The sequence below is a fragment of the Stegostoma tigrinum genome, chromosome 2 (genome assembly GCF_030684315.1).
Source record: "Stegostoma tigrinum isolate sSteTig4 chromosome 2, sSteTig4.hap1, whole genome shotgun sequence".
Lineage (NCBI taxonomy): Eukaryota > Metazoa > Chordata > Chondrichthyes > Orectolobiformes > Stegostomatidae > Stegostoma > Stegostoma tigrinum.
This window is the reverse complement of record NC_081355.1, coordinates 82,486,855-82,494,611: the sequence shown is the minus strand read 5'-3', so window position 1 is coordinate 82,494,611 and position 7,757 is coordinate 82,486,855.

The window sequence follows — 7,757 nt, the reverse complement described above, 5'->3', positions numbered from 1 at the left end:
ATTTTTCACATTGACTATTATTATTTAGAAAGCACTACCTGAAAAGTAGATTCAGAATGGATTTAGAAATATTCTTATAAAGGAAAAACATGCAGGTTGATGGGAAAAGTACAGGCAAGTGGGATAAATTTGAGGGCTCTTTCAGAGAGTCAACTTGGGAATGACAGGTCAGCAGGAATCCTTCTGTGCTGTAATCTCCTCTTATCCTCTAGTTCCGACACTCCCACCAATGGAAACAGTTCCTCCTTGTTTACTTAGTCAAAACCCCACATAAATTGTAAACACTATAATCACATCTATGACTACAGCAGCCCTTTTGCTGCTGTGTCATCAGTATCAATCATCTTAAGTAAAGCTAATATTTTGTATTTTAATTTACAAGGATTAGAATAGCTATTAAATTAAAGTATGAGACAAAAAAAGAAATTAGATGAACTCTTAAAAGTAGTTGTTAAAAATATGCAGCCGAATGGAACTTTACATTAAAATACATATAGTGGATCTAAATAAACAATATGGACTTCTGGAGGAATTCTTAGATGATTATTGTGTGAAATTTGGAACTATAGTGTAGCAGGAGACAATGTTTCAGGCCCTTTAAGTGGTGGATGCTACAGCTTCTACCAGCGTGGCTCCTCTGATGTCTGTGCACAAAACAGCTTACTTGGTGCTAAGATGATGTCACTCACCCTGACCTAGTATGGTAATCGTCAACTTCCTAATTTGGACTACTTAGGTTAATTTAACAAATTAATGTGTTACTTTTCAAAGAACAAGAATCAGTACAAAGGTGGACCAGGTATAAAGAAGGGCCATTTAAAGGTGGAGTCGTAGATAGAGTCGTAGAGCAATAAAGCATGGAAACAGACCTTTCAGTCCAACTCATCCATGCTGATCAGATATCCTACATTAATCTAGTCCTATTTTCCAACATTTGGCCAATATCCCTCTAAATTATCCCTATTCATTTACCCAACCAGATGCCTTTTAAATGTCACAGAGTGCCCACATAGAGCTTCTCTCTTCTTGTCTTGAACTTCCCACAGGTCTGAGTATGGCCGAAGGGCCTGTACTGTGCTGTAATGTTCTATGTTCTATGACAGGCAGGCATAGGTGGGCCTAGTCCATCACTGGAGTGACTTGAGATGTGACTTCCAGAGATCTGTTTTGATTGTACCCCAGGCTGGTGCCTACCATCACTGACTTATTTCCTTGTGAGAATGAGACACTTGGAGAGATGTCAAGCCCCTTGAGCCCCCCTTGCCTTGCAATTGATGCTGATCACCTATGACTACAGCAGTGGAGTGCGGGTCTGTCCGCATATTCAGCACTCAGCGGCTTTGCATTGCAACCTGTCCTTGAAGGCAGCCAGACACTCACATGCCAGAGATGATATCGTACAGATAGTATTCATGGTGATGTTTAACTTTCAAAACAGTGCCTGCAACAAACCTACCTGTGGATCTCATTTGTGCTTGTGCACTTGGATGATGTTATGAATGGCCTGAACTGCCTCAAGCAAGTGCCTGATCTCCAACAGTCACAGAATGCCAGAAGCCTTCCAGATTTCTTCCTTGACCAGCTGTGAAGAATGGCAGAGATCTGCTCTGCTCACCAGAACGTGCTCCCAACTCTAAACTAGCTCAAATACTCACAGAGTATCTGAGCTGATGGTGGGAGTGGGAGGAAACCCTTGCTGGTGCATTTGCTGAGGGTTCTGTGTTTCTTCTTCAGATGTGGAGGAGAGGGGATCTGGTGGGGTTGCTGTCCTGAGGGTGATTACTAGGCAGATGCCACTAGAATCCACAATGGACAAAATAAGTTGCAAAAAAGACTTAAAGTTCATGCATGTTAACAGTGTATTCACAGTGGTGGTACTTGACAGGATCACAGTACTTGACAATGAATCACACTTAGTTGCAAGGACATGGATGTTTTGGCAACATCACACTAGAGGTCTCTGTCTTCTCCTGCTAAGGCAAGTGTCATAGGGAGTGAGGTGACGGATGTTGGGCAAATTAAATTCACGTGTGACTCTAAGTCCACAGCAATATAAATGATTCTTAACTGCATTCTGAAATGACTCAACAAGTCACTCAGCTGTCAGGTAATTTGAGGTTGCCAACAAGTTCTGGCATTGCCAGTGATGCCCACGTCCTATGTAAGAATAAATAAAATACCTATGTTTGCACCTTAGTGAGAACATGTGTCCGAATTAGGGGAAACTAATTTTTGGTCAAATGTGAGCTAAGTTCCATTTGTGCTGAATTGTCACATGCAGCTGTCAAGATTTTGATACACTTAGTTACAATATATTAAACTTAAACTGAATTATCATCATTCACCAGAACATAATCAAGTATTGATAGTGGTTTTGTGTAGAAAACAACAGAAGATACAAAATGTCACGTACCACTCCAAATACAATTCATATCTGTTTGAACAAACTACCACATTGGGTATATTGATGTCAAGCACTGTTATACTTAAATCATTTGTGTGTATTACAACATGTACATTTTGTACATGCTCAGGCATTAAATAGGTTAAAGTATTAAATATGAATTATGGTAGGATACATGGTTAGTTGGTAGGTCTGGAAGAGTTATGCACTCGTTTGAAACTTATACTCTAAAGGATGCACAGGCTGCCAGGATGTGCTACTGACTGCTTGAAAAGGCAGAAAACTATCCACCTAGATTGTATCATTAATGCTAAAACTAAAAGCGAAATCTGAAATTGTGTAACAGCGACATACAAGAGAGTGAGAGAAATTCAGTCAGCAATGCCTCCACCTCATTTTCAGAATTCAGTGGGAGAATCATTGAAGAAATGCTGAGCTTCTTGAATAAAAACAGGAAATGCCAAAGAAACTGCGCAGGACAGGAAGCATCTGTGGAGAAACAAAATTAATGATCTGACTTAAATGAAGGGCACTGGAAAATGATGATCTTTTATGTTGTTCACAAAATGGAAGCAGGAGTGAGTGGAAGAGATGGTGAGGGTGCCCAGTGCAAAAAGCAAAATGAATGACAGTGTTCATTCTCTGAAGTTGTTGAACTCAATGTTGGGTCCTGAAGGCTGTAAAATGCCTAAACAGAAATGAGATGCTGTTCTTTCTGCTTATGTTGGAATTTGCCTGAGGAATGAAGCAGACCTAAAACAAAAGTATTAACCTGAGAGTAAAATATATATTGAAACAGCAAACAACAAGAAGGTCATTCTTACGGACAGAGCAGAGGAATTCCAAAATGCAGTTAACCTCTCCTTAGTCATGGCAAGAAGACCACATTTTGAACTATAAATGCAATAGACTAGATTGAAAGTAGTAAAAATACATTGCTGCTTCACCCAGAAGATAACTTTGGAGCCTTGAACAGAGAGGATGTAGGAGGTAAGAGTGGTGTTACACCTTCTATGATTGCTCAAGAAGGTGCCATTGCGTGGTGAGGAAGTATTGGAAGTCATAGAGGAGTGAATGAGGGTGGAAAACTGACAAGAGAAGTGGGGGCAGATGTTTGGAATATGGCAGAAGTGACAGAGAATGATCCTTTCAATAAACAGGTTGGTGGGGTGGAAAACAAATATTGAAGGAAAAACAATTGCTCTAGAGGGAGGGGAAAGGTTGAGGGCAGAAGCGCAGGAAATGGATCAGACATAACTGAGAGATTGTGTGGGGAAATCCTTGGTTGAGTAAACCAAAGGAGACATCAGAGGCATCCTGTGGAAGTTGGCATCATTACACCAGACGAGATGAAGAATTGGGTGGAAGGATTGGCATTGTCTCAGGAAGCAGTTGTGGGGAATTCTTGTTAAGGTAACTGTGGAAGTCACTGGATTAGTAATATACTTATCCTCAAAATGATAACAGAAGTCAAAGAAAGGGAGCAAGGAGTCAGAGCTGGGCTAGCTGAAGGTGAGAGGACAGAAATTGAAATCAAAATTGAATATTTTGTTCCAATTCAAGATTAGGGGAGGAAGATGTTATCAGTGCACAGGAGAAAGATTTGTGGAGGCATTTCAAATACAAGGAACATGGAAATGTACAGATAAAACGCAGAGACAAACATGTCTGAAACCCATGTGGATGCCCAGAGACACACTTTTAACTTGGAGGAAGTAAGACAAATTAAAGGATAAATTGTTCACAAAGTGAATATGAGCACAGCCAAGTGAAGGAGGAGAATGGGAACGGATTAGGCCTTCTATCAAGGAAGAAGCAGAGTATCTTCAGACCATGCTGATGGAAGATGAATGTCTAGTTGGAATACTCATCCAAAATGAAGAGGAGATGGTCATACAGAAAAAAGTTGAACATTGTGGAATTGATATAAAGTCTCCGGAGAATCACAAATGTCAGTAGGAAGAGATTGGATGAAGGGGACAAAATAAAAGTCAATGCAGGAAGAAAAAAGTTAAGTAAGTAACAGTCTAAAACAATACATCTCCCATGGGACCTGTTTGTAGATATTGGAACAAGGTAGAAGTGGACATGGTTGAAGGATTATGAGGTGAAAAACTACAGATTGAGATCTCCCATGGAAATGAGGTAAGTGAAAGTTCTGAAAATCACAGTTTTATGCTCATTGTGAAGTCATAGTGCGGGGGAAGATTGGAGGAAGTGTCTGAGAGTTAGCTCTCAGCTTTGGCCAAGAAGATGTGGTGCACCAGACAAGATGTTTGATAATAAAGTCAAGATTAACCATGAAATAATGGAGTGCAGTGAGTTCAGAGGCAGCCATGTTAGTGCGGGTGAAGGAAACAGAGAAATTAAGGCAGCCAATGCCATTTTGGCAGTTCTCGATGTAGTGCAGTTAGGGATCCTTCATGAAGCTAGCTCCGCATGCGTTCGGGCAAACCTCCTTAAAACTAGCTTTGATGAACTGGACTCTATCTGGAAGGCTGAAAAGTGCCTTCTTCACCAGGTTCTGTCTTCTCAAGTCTCACATGGTTAATGATTTGATAAACCTCTATAAAGTCACACTTCAACCTCCTACTCTCCTGTGGAAAATTCCCAGCCTATTTTTATAACTCAAACCTTCCATTCCCAGCAACATCCTGGTAAATATTTTCTGAACCTCGCCAAAGTTTAATATCCTTCCTATAGCAGGTCAACCAGAGCTGCCCAGTACTCCAAATGTCTTTGGTACACTTGCCTTTAATGGGCAGTGCATTGAATATAGGAGTTGGGAGGTCATGTTGCAGCTGTACAAGACATTGGTTATGCCACTTTTGGAATACTGCATTCAATTCTAGTTTCCCGGCTATAGGTAAGATGTTGTGAAACTTGAAAGAATTCAGAAAAATGTACAAGGATGTTGCCAAGTTTGAGGGTTTGAATTATAGGGAGAGGCTGAATAGACTGGGGCTATTTTCCCTGGAGTATCAGAGGCTGAGGGTTAACAATATAGAAGTTCATAAAATCACGAGGGACGTGAATAGGGCGAATAGTCAAGGTCTTTTCCCCAGGGTATGGGGATTCTAAAACTAGAGGGCATAGATTTAAGGTGAGATGGGTAAGATTTAAAAGGGACCGAAGGGGCAACTCTTTCATACAGAGGTTGGCGTGTGTATGAAATTAGCTGCCAAAGGAGTTGTTGGAGTCTGGTACAATAACAACATTTAAAAGGCACCTGGATGGGTATATGAATAGGAAGAGTTTAGAGAGATATGGACCAAATGCTGGCAAATGGGTCCAGATTAATTTAAGATATTTGGTTGACATGGATGAGTTGAACTAAAAGTAGTGTAGCAACGTCCTGAACAAACTGAACCTGACGTCCCAACTCCTATACTCAAAAATCTGAGCAATGAAGACAAGGGTGCTAAATGCCTTCGGAACCACCCTGCCTATCTGTGACACAAATTTCAAAGAATGATGCACCTGAAACTCTTGGTCCTTGTGTTCCACATCACTGTCCAGGGGCCGACCATTAATTGTATAAATCCTGTCCTTGTTAGTTCTATTACAATGTAATACCTCGCATTTACTAAATTAAACTCCATCTGCCATTCCTCAGTCCATTGACCCAAGTGATCAATATCTCTTTGTAATCTTAGATAACCTTCTTCACTGTCCACTATACCATCAATCTTGGTGTTATCCGCAAATCTACCAACCATGCTTCCTATACTCTCATCTGAATAGTTTATATAAATGACAAACAAAAGTGGACCCATTACCAATCCCCGTGGAACATTACTGATTTCAGGCCTCCAGTCCGAGAAACAACCCTCTGCCACTCCCCTCTGTCTCCTACCATCAAGTCAATTTTGTATTCAACTGGAAAGCTCACTCTGAATCCCGTGTGATCCAACTTTACTAAGTAACCCACCATGCAGAACATTGTCAATGGATTTACTAAAGTCCATATAAACATCTACCACTCTGCTCTCTTCAATCAATCTTTTTGGTTACTTACTCAATAAACTCAAACAAGGTTGTGAGACATGGTTTTCCTAACACAAAAACTGTGCTGAGTAGCCCCAATCAGTCCTTGTCTCTCCAAATGCTTATAAATCCTATCTTTCAGAATCACCTCCAACAACTTCCCCACCACCGATGGCAGGCTCACATGTCTACATCCTAGGCTTCTCCTCACAGCCTTTCTTAAATAAAGGCACGACATTAGCCATCCCAGTCCTCCCGCACCTCACCTGTGGTTATAAATGATACAAATATTTCTGCTAGGGCCCTTGCAATTTCTTCTCTATCATCTCATATTTGATTTTCCAGTAATTATCAGCTCATATTACATATGAACTTTTCCAGGAATCACATATCCTTTCAAATTCTTGGTAAATTCTTTTTAAGCCGGAATGACCAATTTCATATTCCAGTCCTTTGTGGCCCTTAAACATGTATTTTCACACGTAAAGAAAAGGGAATTTATGCATGATTTGTAATGGATTCCAAATTACAATTGTCCAGTTTACAAAACTGAAACTTAGCATAATAGAATTATGAATTGTGCCATCTGGCTGAGAACCAAGGGATATAAAAATGATCATGTATATTGCCCCCACCCTACTGAACTATTCAAAGTCTGTATAATTTACTCTTCCTGCTTGAGCTTTCCTCCCTATGTCAATTTTCCAATCATTATTATTCTAACTCTCTATCCTTTTTACAACTGACATATCCTAATATTTCTCTCTGCCTTCCACGGTTTATGGCATGGAAATATAATTATAGCATAAGTTTACACTACTAAAGTGTAATCAACAATTTATAATGTAACTGTACAGAAATAAAATATGCCTGTATATCCAGGATTTGTCAGGCCATAGATGATGAGCTAGAAGGCATAGGGAAGAAAAGTTTGATGTCCTCCTCCTACCAAAATATTTCCAAAAGTGAGAAAGGCAGCCTACTAACAATTAGTTTACCATGTCATAATGGTTGCCCCCCACACCATACCATTGGGTATGTGGTGTCCTTTTGGATTTAATTTTATTTATTAATAGGATCTGGATATTACTGCCTAGGTCAGCATTTATTGCCCATGCCCAGGTGCTCTTGTGAAGGTGGTGCTGAAGTGCCTAATGAAACTGTTGAAGTCCATTTGCTGTAGGTTGACCCACTATGCCATTAGGGAGTATGTTTGACCAGTGGCAGAATAGTTACACCATTTTCCTCCAGCAAGTGAGGAGTCTTATCAGGTACAAGAAGGTGTCCTCTTGGGATTGGTGGATTTATACCTCATGAAGTGAGCTCCCCGACGTGCAACAATTGCCTCAGAACTGTGCTTCTGTTG